Raw genomic sequence first — 13,215 nt, forward strand, 5'->3', positions numbered from 1 at the left:
CAACCAAAACGAGACGTAGATATGCTCTCCCACGTCTGCCACACGAGAGCAAACACACCGCTGTCTGGACGAGCCCCAACGTTTGTTACGGCCGGCTCAAAACCGCAACAAAAGGAGGGAGACAGAGCTAATGAAGTAAAGTAAACAGAAGAGGATTACTTGTTATTGGTAGACTGTGAGATGCTGGTAGTCCTGGCGTACGCATGTCTCCCCCTGAGCATATTGCAATCATCCACTGCCACAGCCGTTGTAGAGTTGAAAAAACAAAAAACCTACATAAACAAGCTTATTGCATTCATATTATAGCACTTTTACCCTCGAATATCATGTGTAAGCAAGCAAGCATTAGAATAAGAAAATTAGAAATAAAATTAATTCCCACAGCTCGCAGACCTTGGACATCAGATGGTCGATGATGCAGTTAAAAAGATCAGGAGCCACACAGCCCTGGCGAACGCCACTAGAGATGGTGAACCAGCTGGAGTCAGTACCATTAATACGGACACAGCTCTCTGCGTTGCTGTAGAGCAGCTTGAACACAACGATAATCTTGGGTGGTGCTCCGAGGGATTGGAGGATGTTCCACAGTGAGGAGTGGCAGACGGTGTCGAAGGCGGCCTTCAGATCAATGAATACAGATGGCGATCTTTACGGAATTCACAGGTCTTCTCTATCAGCAGATGTGGTCGATTGTGGAGCGACTGGGCATAAAGCCAGCCTGCTGGGGACGGCGGCGGCTTCTGATCGCTGGAAGGGTACGGTTAAGCCAGATCCTGGTGAAGACCTTGCCAGGGATGGAGAGCAGGGTAATGCATCTATGGTTTCCACAGACGAGCCGATCACCCTTGCGTTTCCAGAACGGCAGAGTGACCCCTCTGGTCCAGTCGGTGGGCAGCTGCTCTGTTTCCCACACCTGATTGAACAGGTGGGTTAGCCACTCCACCATGCCATCGCCGCCGGCTTTGAGCATCTCACCGGTGATGGCACAGATGCTGGGGTCTTTCCTGATGTTCAGTTTTTTCAGGGCAGCTCTCACTTCCCCCGGTGTTATAGGGTCTGTGCAGCAGGCGTCGCTCGGGGGTGCAGCGTTGACAGCCTCTAGGAGGGCGGGGTCAGCCGGGATGGCGCTGTGCTGCAGGAGGAGGCTAAAGTGTTCCTCCCAGCGCTCGAGGCAGGTGGCTTCAGCTGTAATGATTGTCGTCAGAATCTTTTACCAGAGCTATCTTTATGTGTGGATCGCTACGGGCTTGGCGCAGTAGACTGAATACGTGGCTCAAATTACTGTTGTTGGCCGCGGACTCAAGTTGTCGGGCTTCTGCTTCCCAAAACTTCTCCCTGTCCTCAGCGATGGCCACATTGCGCAGGCGGTTCAGTTGCCGACACTCCGTGAGGTCGCCTCAGAGCCGGGCCTCACGCCGCTGGTCGATGATGTTTAGTGTCCTCTCTGATATCCAGGGCTTTCTCGGGGACGGTCGTGAACATTCGAGGACATTGTGAGCAAACTGGACGACACTTTCCTTGAAGGTCGCCCAATCCGTCACTTTGTCGGGGGCCAGGGCATCAAGAGTGCGACGAATGGATCATAATAATATCAACAAAAATGTGTGAAGAGGTATTTTTATTGAAAAATATTAGTTTTTCAGGCAGTTTCTCCTTTTGACAGATACTTTTAGATACTGTTCTCTCCCACCCATTTGTGGAACCTGTAACAGTGAATGCATCTGCACTGTAGGAACTGAACACAAGATTTTATGATCACGCAATAAGTACTTCCTGTCCCCCTGCTTCTGCTCATGGATGGCTCTGGAGTGGCGACACATGGAGGAACTATTGTTGCTGTAAGTTGCCTGACACACAGCAAACTGCTCATCTTTTATCAGACCATGCATATGGAGGACCAAACTGCCAGAATTAGAAATAAACACAAAAAGATAAAAATGGGTCAATAAATACATTTATGTGCAAATAAATCATACAAATATGTTTTTTTTCTTTTTTTCCATGAGAAAACCTATAAAATGTGACAGAACATTTTTATTTAGTCATTTTGATTTCAGTCTATTTATTTATGTGGTGATTTTTTTAAATGTATTTCCTCATTAATTTTAATGCCTGTATTTATTTCTGTATTGTTTTACTTTTACATTTTCATTTCTCCAAATTATATGTTAATGTATTTTATTTTCATCTGAAATTGTATTTATTTATTTACTGACAGTTTGTTTTTTTCCTTTTCCGTCACACTTTCCAATCTTGGATTTTCTTCCTCTATTTTTTTCCCCATGTATTTATTTCTTTCCGTATTGCTGCGTCAGTACGTAAACGGACAAGTTAGTTTGAATTTCTGTTAAATTAACATAATCAGATTGCATAAAGCAGGTCCTTTTCTTGTATTTTCGTTTTTGGGTAAAAACAAAAAAGCGAGAAGCGAGATGATTTTTCCATTCTGACCGACAAAACAGATTTTCTCCTCAATATTTCCTGTTTGACAGGTGGGCGGGGCTTACGCCGCCCTCGTCAAAGTGAACTCAACATAGCGGTAAATGTCTGACTGCTGCTCCAGCCTCCTGTCAGGTCCCGGGCTGACTCTTGGTATAGGCGACATAGGCGGTCGCTTAGGGCGCCATCTGGTGGAGGGGGCGCCACGGCCACCAGTCAACCATGGCCTCAAGGGAAAAAATAATAACAAATAAATAAATAATACAGAATAGGAAGAGAAGAAAAGAGGAGTTGGAGAAGAAATTACCCTCTAAAGGTAGGATTATGCCATCTTTTTATTAATTTTTAAGGACATTTTGTGTGAACACTTTTATTTGCGCTGCCTCGTTAGCTAGATTGTTACGTTGCTCAGTTCAGTTCCAGCAGCATGGGGGGGGGGGGGCACTGGGGGGCCGTGCCCTCCCACTGAGTCAGCCTGTCCTTGCCTGGAAGCTGAGAAACACTCAGCAACACCCTGAGCTGCAATGGACAGTCAGACCTGGAGTTTAAAGGTCAAATGACAACCTCAGAACTCCTCAGCGTCCTGCAGGAAAAGAAACTGAAGGAAGTTCACCCTAATGTGTGTGTGGCCCTGAGGATCTGTCACCATTCCTGTGACAGTTGCTGCTGCAGAGAGGAGCTTCTTCAAATTGAAGCTCATCACAACATACCTGTGATCCACCATGACTCAAGAGCGGCTGAACGGACTTGCACTGATAAGCATCAACCGTGAGGCGTCCAGGCGAGAGTCATTCGATGACACCAGAGACGCCTGTGCTGCAAACAAGTCCAGACGTGTGGACTTAGGAATGGAAAGATATGAGAGAGCGACTTCAAAGTTTGCTGTTGCTCAAACTTTTCAGCCTCGGACTCCAACACTGTATACCTCAGTGAAAATGATTTCCATGTAACGTCTGAGTGAACTTTTCCACGTGTTTTTGAAGCAAAATTATTTAATGTTATTTAAAGTTATTTAATAATTATTTAATATTCATTTCTCGACTTGAAAGTTTGCTGTTGTTGTTTGAATAAAACAGTTGTTCTTGTTCATTTGGCCAGCCCTGGTCAGGACTGTAAATATCTCATAGTAGTTATGTTGCTGTTATCCACACATGATTGCTCTGTGCTTTGCTGCTCTTTGGTTCTGATTGTTGGATTCTAAACTACATTTTTTTGACTCCTGACTTCATGAATGTAGTTAAAAAAAATGACCAGTAGGGGTCGCACTGTTTTTCTCTCCTGATCACTCCGAATTTAAACACTCAGTGTCTTCAATAATCAATAGAAATGTTAATATGCTGAAAATAAACATCTCATGGTTGTTCATTAAGTGAAGCGGTCACTGGACTGTAGCCTCACCATCTGATCAGTGGAGGAACACTGGAGTTATGCACATTATTGTTAGATTATTATATTCATGTTTTTACCTTGTAAATATCATAGAATCGGTTAAAAAGCTGCTTCAAAACACATTTGAAATGGACCTATTAATAGAGAAGTACCATACTTCATTTCCACATATGACATGAACACTGAAACTGGAGCCATCAGCATCAGAATCAGAAAGGTCTGGTTATACAGTGGACAATGAAACTGGAGAGTGATTTCTGAGGAGTTAAAGCTGCAGCTTTAACTCAGCTTTTCTGCTGCGTCCAGCAGAATGTCTCCGATGTGGCTCTTTCGGAGGTTCTCATGAAGAAAGGATGAAGTCTTGTCCGCTCAGGCCTGGACGTCTTGAGGCTGCAGGGAGACGGAGTGGCGGCTACTGCAGCCTGGTCTGCTGATGAGAGAGTTTCAGGAGGAGGATTCACCGCTGAAGAAGAAGAAGAGGGAAGATGGTCCAGTCCAGCCTCCAGATTTGGACCTCTTGTTCCTGCAGAGTGAGATGTGTGCTGAGCAGCAGCTCTGGAGAAAACTTTGGTCCCACTTCTAGATCTTCTCATGAGGAGAACATGAGCAGCAGATCCTGTAGAACCACGGTTCACTGGTAAAGTGTCTGTAAAGAACAACATGGAGCCAGCTGGATGTTAGAATAATCCTCCACTGTCTTTATTTTCCCCTCTTTCCATGATGTAATAGCTGACTTTACATTATTCCACACGTTACACAGCTGCTGACTGGTGCAATAACTGATCTGAGACCTTATATTGGCCAAAACACATTAAACAATCTTGAATGTAATTTGGAAATTGATCACTTTCTGATCAGTTACATGGTGAAAACATGTCATTCCTCACTGACTGCGGGAGCGAGGCGCTCCTCCACCAGGCTCCTCCACCATTTTCCACAGAACTAAAACAATAATAATGTTCAATCTTCCTTGTGAAAAGTGATCCCAGAGTCCTGCTTTCAGTAGTTCCCTGATCAGTCCAACAATATGCTGCCAGTGCCGTGGCACCTTGACTTCTCTGGAGCTTCATCACAGACATGATGACTGTTCCAAGATGGCCGCCGTATTCCCTGCACCGCAGCAGCCGATGTGGCGTCTACTGTTTATGTCTGTGGTTACAACTGACCGTGTTACAACTGTCCCCAGTCTCCCTACTGGAATGAAAAGAATGTTCACGGCTCTACGTCACTGAAAAACGGCTCTCCAGAGAGTCAGCTTGAGAAAACCAACACTGACCAGAGCTGAGTTTAACTCTACACACATGTATGTTTGAGTCCACTCTTCAGTTAATTCAACACTGGTGAATTTGCAGAGCAGGAAGTTACCATGCTTAAATTTCAACTACTAATTTAAAATCAACCTGAACTGATTCTTTGGACTGATGAATGTTTTATGTTATGTCCTGAAAACTGCCTTGAAATGTAAAACAACAGAATTTTAACATGGAATTCAAATTTTGACTATTCACGATTATCTGTGGAAATTCTGTGATTAATCACAATCAAAAATCTTTTGACAGCCCCGTTTTCAACATTTCAATCAGAAAGACTTTGGTGTTTTCTTCTCTCTCAGTCTCGCTTTCTGTAAACCACAACCATGATTTTATTCTGAAGAGCTGATCTGTGTCTCACTTCCTCTGATGGGAGGGTCTCATTTCAAACAAAGTACGAAAATAAATCAAGGAGGAGCAGCAGCTCAGTTCAACCAGGGAAGCAGGAAGTGAAGCACTAAGTGAGTTCAGACTCCGACTGACAGACTGAGAGGAGAAGCAGGTGAGTGCTGCTGCTGCTGTTCTCTTTTGATGCCACTGTGTGTGTGTGTGTGTGTGTGTGTGTGTGTGTGTGTGTGTGTGTGTGTGTGTGTGTGTGTGTGTGTGTGTGTGTGTGCGTGTGTGTGTGTGTGTATGTGTGTGTGTGTGTGTGTTCTTGTAGATACTCAGATGTGAGGACCAGAATTACTTTTTAACCAACAGAGTGAGGACAGTTTTGCCGGTCCTCACTTTTCAACAGACCTTTTTGACCTTTTTGAGGGTTCAGACTTGATTTTTGGGTTCAGGTTAGAGTTAGGTTTAGGTCAGGTTTAGGGTATGAGTCAGGGTTAGGGTTAGACATTTAGGTTTGATGGTCAGGGTTAGGGTAAGGGGCTAGGAAATGCATTATGTCAATGAGTGTCCTCACAACGATAGAAGTACAAACGTGAGTGTGTGTGTGTGTGTGTTCCTTGTTAGCTGCTGACTCCCTTCCTGTGTCATTTCCTGCTGCTGCTCACCACAGCCAGTGTTGAAATCAGACCAATAGAAAGTCCGACAGCTTGTCGTCTGGTTTAACATCAACCAGCAACAAGAGACATGAAGCCAGAGGAACCAGTTCACCTCCATCTCCAGACTCTCCTCCTCCTCCACTCCTCTGCTGCGTTCAGGAGCGTTGAAGGCAGTGCAGACAGGTCAAACTCATCAGACACACAGGAGACACGTGAAGAAGGGGGGGCTAGAACAGAAGAACAGATCACAGACAGCCTGAACCGACTCTCCACCTTTCTGCTGTTCTGGTGGAGAGGAAAGGTGGGGGCCCAGAGGAGGTCAGGGTTAGTAGAAGTGTTGTTTCTTTGTCTGTGTGTGTGTGTGTGGGGAGGGGAGGGGGGGCACAAGTTTTTGTAGTGAGTAACAGGAAACTGTCACATAGTTTCACTTTCAGTTTACACAAAGAGAGAGAGAAAGAGAGAGAGAGAGAGAGAACTAACGGTTCTGCTGGAAGAGGCATGAGCAGTTGTTGAAAACAAGAGTTTTAAAAAGGAAGGAACCTGCAGAACCAGAACCAGGACCAGAACCAGAACCAGGACCAGAACCAGGACCAGAACCAGGACCAGAACCAGGACCAGAACCAGAACCAGAGGAGGAGACTTTCTGCTGCTCTGGTGAAGAGAAAAGGTGGAGACCCAGATGACACACATCCTCCATTTTGAAGAGGGAGAAGGGTGTTTCTTCGTGTGTGTGTGTGTGTGTGTGTGTGTGTGTGTGTGTGTGTGTGTGTGTGTGTGTGTGTGTGTGTGTGTGTGTGTGTGTACTCAAATTTCTATCCTTGTGGGGGCCAAATGTCCCCACAAGGATAGGAAAACCTGGAACGACGTGCCTTGTAGGGATCTTTTTCCAGTCCTAATGAGGAGAAACAGTGTTTTCTTGACCATGTTGTTGTTACTGAAGAAAGTAAAAGTGCAAAAACATTTCTTTAGGGTTAGGCTTTGTTTTGGTGTGGGTTTGGGTTCGGGTTAGGAGTTAGATATGAATGGGAGTCAATGGAAGGTCCCCACAAAGATAGAAATACGAACCTGTGTGTGTGTGTGTGTGTGTGTGTGTGTGTGTGTGTGTGTGTGTGTGTGTGTGTGTGTGTGTGTGTGTGTGTGTGTGTGTGTGTGTGTGTGTGTGTTCTCGTATTTCTATCCTTGTTGGGGCCAAATGTCCCCACAAGGATAGCAAAACGTGAAACGACGTGCCTTGTGGGGACCTTTTTCCGGTCCTAAGTAGGAGAAACAGTGTTTTCTTGACCATGTTGTTGTTACTGAAAAAAGTAAAAGTGCAAAAACATTTCTTTAGGGTTAGGCTTTGTTGTGGTGTGGGTTAGGGTTAGGGTAAGGGTTAGGGTTAGGGGCTAGACATGAATGGGAGTCAATGGACGGTCCCCACAAGGATAGAAATACAAGACTGTGTGTGTGTGTGTGTGTGTGTGATAGAGATCAAGTTTCCCTTCAGAAGTTTCTCAAATGAAACAGCTTTGGTAGAGGATGGGTTTCTGTTCACACAGCAGCAGCGGTCAGAATTAAGAAAATGGAACTTTTTGACACTCTGCTCTGACTTGGTCTCCATGGTAACGGGCATAAAGAAAACTTTCTGGAAAGACAGAATCAGAATCAGAATCAGAATTGTCTTTATTGTCATCGCAACAAGTTACCGAAGTTACAAGTGCAACGAAATCGCATGGGTTTTTAAGACGCCCAGGCAGCCAATTACGGCGCTCCGTCTTGAAAAGGAAACAGAGTTAAAGAAACTCAGACAGAATTTAGGGGAGGGAGGAAGGGGGGGGGTGATAAAAAAAGATACATCAATTCAGTTCCGAAGGGAGTCGTGATTAGAAGTGAGAGACCAAAAAAAGCCAACCTGCGCACATACATAGCAAAAAAACACGAGACAAATTGCTATCAGACTAACGGATCAGCAGTCGCAGCTATACATCAGCGCAACACGTCATCACCACTAGTCGTCAGCAGAAAGGTGTGGTGGAGACGTTGAAAATGGGGGAGGGAGTGTGTGTGGCATGTATGTGGCATTTCAGTTCATCAGTCCGTGTACGTGTGTGTGTGGTTTGGCCCGCCTCCCCTTTGCGCTCCAACTCAGATGGTAGTTGCCGGGACGGCCTTGAATGAAGCAAAGTGAACTTGGGTTGCAGCTGAGAGTGAGAGAGGGTAAATAGACAAAGCAATCAGTCTTGTCCTTGAATCTTCAGGGAGATTTGTTTAGTCTTCCAGGGGCGCCAAACACAATCAGAAGTTATCTTGTTTTGGTGGAAGGAGCCATTTGACCTTCCTTTGCTCGGTTTCTCCACATTTCAGACAGAAGCTGGCTTAACCCTCTCGGTGATGGTGGCATCCAACTTGCGTCTCAATCGTTCATAATCCAAAATGTCCATCTTTCGAAAGAGTTCGCACAAACGGTCAGTCTCAGCTTTTGCCCGTTGATTTGAAAAGACCGTCCTCCTGACCGTCGTGTCTTTTGTGGTGGCGGTCTTCTTAATCCTCCAGAGGATCAGGTCGCAGCACCGGCCAATCAGCAGCAGACGATCATCATAAATCCAAAAATGTAATCATTCACAATGACCTCGACGGACAGGGGTGCCAGGCATGTGACACCCCTCCACTTCTCCCGGGCGTCCATCACATACCCAGCATGCCGAGTCCCGTCCGGACAGGCAGGATCCCCCGCTCCTGTGCTCTTTGTTGAAAAACTTGTATCAATTGCGTAGAGAGACCAGCTGATCAATTCCATGGTTGATATTTGCAGACCTGCCAACCTGTACGCATTTTGCGTAGCAGGTACGCAATTTGACATCAAAATACGCTGGTACGCTCCGCCTCATTAAACTACGCAAAAAGCTGCAGACGTCTGTGAGCGCTGTTATAAATGCGGACCGTGGACGTTCTCATGTCTGACAACACGATGCAGCAGCAGGGCTCTGAAGTGTCACGCATTTCGGTGTGTTGTCACTCAGTCACGGCACACATTGTATTTGTCACGCTGAAAAAAAATACCGGTAAATTAGGCTGGTGCGCCGCAGCTATGGAACCGGGAGGAAACACATGTGCTCCCCTCGTCGTGCTGCGACGTTCAATGAACGTTTGAACGGCTCTTTCAAGTGAACGACGAGAGCCGGTTCTCAGCTGTCTGAGAGTCGTTCCTTTGTGCAAATTGTCCACGCTTCCTTCACGTGTCTCCTGAGTTCCTCCTGAGTCCAGCTGTCTCCGCTGCTTTCGTGTTAACGACCGAGTTTCACTTTTCCGCAGCAGCTCCAGTCACCTGAACGCAGCAGCTAACTAGCGGAGGAGGAGTGTCGCGAAACCGGAGCGGAGCCGGGGTTTTGGAATAACTGATTCCCTTTTAACTGGCGACTGGGTTTCTTTCACGTCCCTTGTTGCTGATAGATGTTAAAAACCAGACAAAAAGTCGTGTCAGACCTTTTATGAGTCTGATTTCAACATCTGCGGCTACTAGCAGCAGCAGCAGGAAATGCTAAAGGAAGTCGGTCACCAGGTAACAAGGACACCAGTTAATTTGAAACACCGTATTCGCGCACGCATGCGCACACACACAGCAAAAAATGCTTAGTTAAAGGACATGTAGCAGCATTTTGAAGCTCTTTTCTGGGGACAACGTGCACGGTCAGCCGCAATGTAATGTGTATCAGAAAAACATCTGTTCAATCTTTGCCAATAAACAAATTAAAGTACCACATGAGAACTTAAAACTGACAACCCCCCCCCCCCCCCCCCCGGTCGACAACTGCTCCGGCAAGTGGTACTCAAAAAATTTCACCAAGGTTGGCAGGTCTGTATTTGGTTTGTTCGAAAAACCAAGTCAAGTGATTCCTCTAGTAAAACAGACGAGACAGAGAGCAGCAAGCAGAGACGATAGGGAGGGAGAAGCAAAGTAGGGAGCGATAGAAAAAGCATCCGCCTCCTCCGAGAGCCAGCAAAGAAGAGAAGACTGGAAAGATTCCTTGTTGACAGCAGAAACGCAGCCGCTGGTCATGAGCAGCACTGTCATCAGTGTTTCCTGGGGCCAGAGGGGAGCGTGTACGGGGGTGGGGGGTGGGGGGCGGGTGGTGTGAGGCGTTGAAATGTCAGGGAGGGGGGGCGGGCGGAAAAAAGAGCGCACACATGTACCCCTTTCCCATTGTCAATTGTTAGTGGGTCCAACCATGTTTCGACCTGCTAACAATCGTCTTTTCGACTCCTTTCCCACTGCCTGCTGACCCGGGTCTGACCGCCTGCTGGCGAGCCGCGTTGCTACGTTTTCCATTTTCCCGCACTGATGGTGTCGCAGTATTTGTTCACACACACCACGAGAATCCATCTTGCACCGCTCGTGCTCATGCGCTCGGGCTCGAATTTTTTTCCTGTGGTCCAATCAAGCGTCCTTTAGGGCGGGACATGAAGCTTTGATGAAAGCAGGAAGCGACGGACTGCTAATAATATTAGCATTACTAGCGAAAAGAATGGATGTCCCGACAGTGATTAAATCTGTTTTGGATGAATCCTCTACTGCCTCTTTGAAAAACGAACAGCAAGAGGTGCTTTGTGCATTTTAGAAACTGAAACTAGAGGTATATGAAATCCGTTTTATTTTTTCCCAAATTCCGTTTTTTTCCGTTTTAATATTTCTGAATTTGGTATTTTGTTTTTTATGCTCATTTTTACCATAAAAAAGGTGTCTGGTTAGTGGAAATGAATAAATGTTCCCAATTTAATAGGATATAACAGTCCATTTAATGTTTAAGTGCTGCAACAAAGAAATACTTTTCATTTAGTCACATGCGTCTTTGCGAGTCCAGTCCACAGTACGTTGACAGTATTTACAAAAAGCTTCTCCCCTGAGGCATAAAAGTCCGTGTTCTGTTCTGCTCTGTATTTAGCGCTTAGCATGGAGTTTTGGAACTTTTTTGAATGTGTGAGAGGGGAGGCAGCAGCTCGCTTGGACATCGTGTTGTTGCGTTGCGTCTCGTCGTGGCTGGAACGCGCGTTCACATTTGTTTTCAATTGTATTTCGACGCAAAATCGTGGAAAGCATTTGGCGGTGTGAACGCAGCTTTAGCATATTAGCAGCGCTGTGGAAGTGACGTACACGTTGCAGCAGCTCGGCGGTCCCCCCAGCATGTTTGCTTTGCACTATAAGGTTCCATTTTCTCCCGAAAACTGAATTTCAGGCCAGATTAAGACGAATTCCGCAATATTCCGCGTTTCATTCCAATTCCATTTTTATTGGTCATCTCCACGATTCCGTTATCACAGATTTCAGATTTCGGATTTCAGGGCTGTCCAGTCAGAGTGAAGCTGTCTCTGTCTCCTGGTGTTAATCAGCTCATGTGTGTCCATGAAGAGAGAAGAAGTCCTCGGTGTGTCGCTGCTGTTGGCTGCAGATCTGAGATCTGTCTGAAAGGTTCTGTTAGACATGATGCTGCTGCTTTCTCTCTCAGTGACTGAAGATGAGTGGTGTGGATGAAGAGGAGGACGGACCAGAGTGTGTGGACAGGTGAGAGACGCCAGCTGCTCCTGCAGAGTCCACAGCAACAGCAAGGAGGAGACGAGATGCAGCGCTGCTGTTTCTGTCTGCTCTCAGTGAGCTGCACTCATTCTGAGCTTCAGTCAGAACCTCCTGACCTGTCAGTGACCAACACACCCTGCTGGGAGGCTCTGACCTTTGACCTCTGTCATGGTCCGTCTCTTTACAACTGTGTTGATGATAAAATTCATCAGAGTGTGTGTGTGTGTGTGTGTGTGTGTGTGTGTGTGTGTGTGTGTGTGTGTGTGTGTGTGTGTGTGTGTGTGTTCAGACTCACAGCAGAGTCTTCAGGATCCAGCAGGTTGTCTCTGAAGAGTGACTGGTCCAGATTTACTCCACCAGACTTCAGTGTTGAACCTGAACCTTCAGACACAAAGTAAGAAACTCTTTTCTCTTCTCTTCTTTTCATCACTTCCAGTGTGTCTTGGTTGTGTTTTGGCTGAAATCTGTTCATTACACTTTTGAAAGCGTTGACAGATTTGAATCCAGTAAGAATGGAGATTTTCTGATGTTTAATCTAAAACTGGGAAAAGTGAGAGAGTGGACTGACCACAGCTCCAGATCCATTTAAAGGAACATTTCCTGAGTGAAAGGACTCAGAAACCTGATGAGGCCTCGGGTCAGTACGAGTCCAGCCAGCTGAACAGAGACCTGGTGGAGGGTTTCTTCTGTGAACACACAGCAGAGCGGCCGTATGATGAAACTTCACCTCATCAGAGATAAACATGTTTTATTCTGGTCTGAACCATCCACTCCTGAACAAAAACCCCAGGATTTCAGAAATGTGGTGATTTAAAGAGTGTCTGGTCATCATGTCAGACTGTTACTAACAGCTTCTTGTCCTCTGCTTCACTCTGGAGTCAGAAACAAAAACCCCATCAATCAGCTGAAAGATGGAACTCTTCATAACAGCAGCCTGGAGTTAATGTGGCTGCTGCTTCAGTCACCAACTTTACACTCTTTACACACCGATGTGGAGGAAATACAGACAGTAAATTAGTATGCTTCCCCGTCGCCGCGACATCGTTCCTACCTGATCTACGCCACGCCCTACATCAGGCTACGCTAGGGCTTGACGCACACCTCCCGAAAATCGTGACTTGGCGTCGAGGCGACGCGTGGTGACGTGAACATCGAGGGCTGTGATTGGTCCACGTTCGCATTGTTTATAGAATAAAGTAGAACTCACCCAGAATGCTTTTCTGATCCGAACAGTGCTTCAGGAGGAATTTATTTCTAGAATTGAGCGGCGCACATCCCTATACTGTTAGCAGTGTTAGCACTGTTAGCAGACGGGGCTGTGTGTATAGCCGCTCCTAAAACGGCTTTAATCGTCCAAAAGCTCATTAGTTTCACCAATATTTCATCACGGTCCCTCAGCCTCTCCTCCACCACAGCCCGGTGCCGCCAGATATGTCATATATGCAGATATATGTTCGGTAAATGCACGCGTGTCTAGATACGTACGTCTAGAAATCTCTGTCTATAGATCGATGTCTATAGATCTATGTCTAGGTAAAGC

The 13,215-nt window shown here is 46.1% G+C and overlaps 1 long non-coding RNA gene across 2 annotated transcripts; it reads left to right on the plus strand.

Annotated features, from left to right (window-relative positions):
• The first annotated feature begins 5,566 nt into the window (after positions 1-5,566).
• LOC115384175 (uncharacterized) lies at positions 5,567-12,017 on the plus strand. 2 transcript variants are annotated; one of them, XR_003930839.1, is made up of 3 exons: positions 5,567-5,640; positions 11,608-11,663; positions 11,965-12,017. It is a non-coding gene; the product is annotated as an uncharacterized LOC115384175 (long non-coding RNA). The 2 variants fall into 2 exon arrangements; XR_003930840.1 differs by lacking the exon at positions 11,965-12,017 and adding an exon at positions 6,158-6,451 and having other exon boundaries at positions 5,582-5,640; positions 11,608-11,948.
• The last annotated feature ends 1,198 nt before the right edge of the window (positions 12,018-13,215 follow it).

The sequence above is a fragment of the Salarias fasciatus genome (assembly GCF_902148845.1).
Source record: "Salarias fasciatus chromosome 23 unlocalized genomic scaffold, fSalaFa1.1 super_scaffold_20, whole genome shotgun sequence".
NCBI classification, from domain to species: Eukaryota; Metazoa; Chordata; class Actinopteri; order Blenniiformes; family Blenniidae; genus Salarias; species Salarias fasciatus.